Source organism: Arachis duranensis, chromosome 8 (genome assembly GCF_000817695.3).
Source record: "Arachis duranensis cultivar V14167 chromosome 8, aradu.V14167.gnm2.J7QH, whole genome shotgun sequence".
NCBI classification, from domain to species: Eukaryota; Viridiplantae; Streptophyta; class Magnoliopsida; order Fabales; family Fabaceae; genus Arachis; species Arachis duranensis.
This window is the reverse complement of record NC_029779.3, coordinates 30,348,888-30,352,177: the sequence shown is the minus strand read 5'-3', so window position 1 is coordinate 30,352,177 and position 3,290 is coordinate 30,348,888. Positions and strand designations below refer to the sequence as shown.

The window sequence follows — 3,290 nt, the reverse complement described above, 5'->3', positions numbered from 1 at the left end:
TTGGCAAAGCAACTAGATTCAAATCTGCAAAACATTTAAAGGGTATAATGAACATTCAAAGAACATCTCTGACTCTTCACTCTTGGTGCCATTGTCGTTCCTATTTCCATAAGCACCCTCCAAAGAATAGCAAAAATAGACCTGTGTATGTATATGTACAAAAATACAGAAATTCAAACCGTATATGCTTGTAGAAAGGTGAGGAACCAATCACCATGCTATTTCGATCGAGAAGCAATTTATGAACCCAAGGCAGTCTCCATTTCTCTCCAACTTCAAGTGCATGTGCAAACTCACGTATGCCACCTTTAAACTATATTCTCTTGTTCTCGTTCTACTTCTGTGCCTGGTAATAGCAGCCATTGCAACTAACTTGGTGGAGTTACAAGATCAATTCGTTAACTAACACGGAAAATGAATCCAATTACATGCTAAGGTATGGCAGCCGAATCTTCACCTCTCGGGATTGTAAACTCTTCTTTTCCTAAACTGACATTATTTTCCAATTCGATGTTAGCTTCTCTTTTGTTACATAAAGTCTCAAGAGGAATATTAATTCCGGTGAAGCCAACCATGACAGCTATCGCTCCCAGATAATTCATAAGGCGAGGAGCACGGCCAGTCAAGGTATCCACGATGGCGGCCAATGGAACCTGAATCGTAAGGCCAGCAGTTGCTACTGTGGTTGATGTGAGAAGAACAGCCTTGGCCCACAAGTAATCACTCAGCACATTATCAAACAGTCCTGGTTTTGACAGGAAACAATCCAAACATTATGAAATGTACAAAACTTAAGAAACAAAAACATTGTGTTGAACATCGAATTCAACACAATGCGTCAAACTAAATATAGGGGTCATAGAGTCAATTCATTCTTTAATGGAAATTCATTAATATAATTGGTGCCTAATTTTTAGGTTTAATTCTTTAGTGAGTTATTACCTTGTTGAATATTGACAAGTTTTACTTATTCTGATGTAAACTGCACTCAATGTAAAAGCTTGCACACTATCATCAAATAAACTAACAAATTACAGAGGATAAATAGTTAAATACCAACATCACTTCCTACAGTCCTTAAGTGTGCAAATTTTGCAACATTAACAAAAAAAGATAAAAAAAAATGGAAATATGATCCTCAATATCAGATTAATTGCTACACCTAAAATCAAAGTGTTCTCTATGACTACTACTAATAATACCGATAGTCTGATAGGGAGGGATAAAGGTCCCCATTTCCAAATATGACGAAAAACAAAAAAAGTTGGACAACATGTGCAATATGCATAATTAAATAACCAAAAGTGCCTGAAAGAATGCGTCAGTGTGCTAAGGTCTATGTCTGCTTATTTGCAGAACACAGAAAGAATAGCACAATTTCGATGGCAGAAAAGGTAAAATAGGTAGATCTCCTCCTTAAATAGTAAATACCGATTGCAATTTTACAGCAATCATGTAAAAGAACTAAACCACAATGTCAAGCTACTAATAATAATGAATAACTGTTCTTGCGAATTAGGGTTATATAAACCGCATATAGTCCTGCCGAAACAATTGCAAAGATGTCTCCAAGAAGCGGATTCGATGCGATTGTTTTTAAAGTGCTTTTTGAATCTCCAAGACTCACAATTATTGTTCCTCCCATGCAAAGAAGAACACTAAAGAGCTTTAACCAAGTAAACCTCTCACCCAAGAATGCAAGAGAGACCAAGAAGGTAAAAAGACTGGATGCACTACTCAAAATTGTATTTGACTGCATAAACCATAAAAAAGGAACTAATTTGAGCACAATGATTAATTGAAACAGAACCTACAAACCAAGAGATGAATCCATAAGTACTTACTGTGACCGTAGTATACTTCAACGACAGGTTAAAAGTGAGCTGAGCAAGAAACCAAAATGGACATATCAATAGACTAACTTTGGCCACCCTCCACCGTGTCCAACGCCCTTTCTCATCCAGCTGATTATCAACATTCTCAATCACATTAACTTGACCAGGCAACACCTCAACCCTGTTTTCCGGTGGCAGAAATATGGAACCAGAGTTCCTTTGTTCGCTGATGCCAACCTCATCATCCACAACCAATGATTCATTGCCCTCGTTCCCTACATCATTCTCTTCAAGGAGTATAGCCTGCTCTGACTCCTTCACACTTTCTGAATGTTGGCTCGCTTTCTTCGCGCTCCAAAAGCAACCACTGCCACAAGAATCCTCCAAATATCGCCCAATTTCAACAATTGGTATCAAAACCACAAACAATGAGTTGCAGATGTAAGTAACAAGGAATGGTGACACACCACCATCAACAACAGACTGTACTACAAAGCTAGCAGCTATCCAAATTGTGGCCACAGCAACTATATACACCAGACCCAACCCCCATTTCCATGCTTTACTATTCTCAACTTTTGAAGCCATACCAACATTAAAACTCACCGAAATCAAAATAGAACTTCTCAAAATTGCAAACACTGATAGTGTGGGAACTCCAAATCTAGAATTCCCATGAACCAAAACCTTCTACAATTGGGAAATTGTCAACACCAGTTTTGCAATTCAAGCTGAAAAAAAAAAACACATATAAGCACCAATAATTTGGAATTGCGATTCAAAATCTTTTCTTTAACTTTTTTCATATTAAAAAAAAGGTTGCAGCAATTATTTGGGAAAAGGAGAAAAGAGAAATCGAGAGAATTAGCTTAGTAGATGAGAAAATTACCTGTTAGGAGAAAGAATTTCGGTTAATGGGAAGATGGAAAACCCGAGATTCGCATCTGTATTCCAGTAGCAATCGTTGAAACTTGAAAGTTGAAAGTTGAAACTAAATCCACGCGGTTTCCGGGTTAAACAACGGGTGGGTCGTATCCGAATTTTGTGGTCTCTGGCCCGAATATGTGCCAGCCCATTATGCTCCAGGTATGCCCATGGCTGTTGTAAACCTAGATTTTTGGCAAAAAAAATTGGATAAAAATAAACGAAAACAAAATAGAGAATCAACTTTTATTTAACTACCAAGTCCAAAAAAAAAACCAAAAACTTTTATTTAGCTACCAGTCAAATTTAATGTTTAGATTTATAATTTAAAATTAAAAGTTTATAATTTAAAGTCTAAAATATAAGATAAACAAAAATATTTTTAAAAAATTAAATAATATTAACTGAAAAATTTAAATTACTTAAAATTACTGTAATAAATATATAAGCATTTACGCAATTAAACTTAGTTTACAAACTTGTTTTCTTTAAGTAGATAAATAAACAATCTCAATATGTCTTAATTTTTTA

General features: G+C 35.7%; 1 pseudogene; it reads right to left on the bottom strand.

Annotated features, from left to right (window-relative positions):
* LOC127741055 (thiamine-repressible mitochondrial transport protein THI74-like) lies at positions 1 to 2,824 on the bottom strand (annotated as a pseudogene).
* Positions 2,825 to 3,290: the final 466 nt, after the last annotated feature.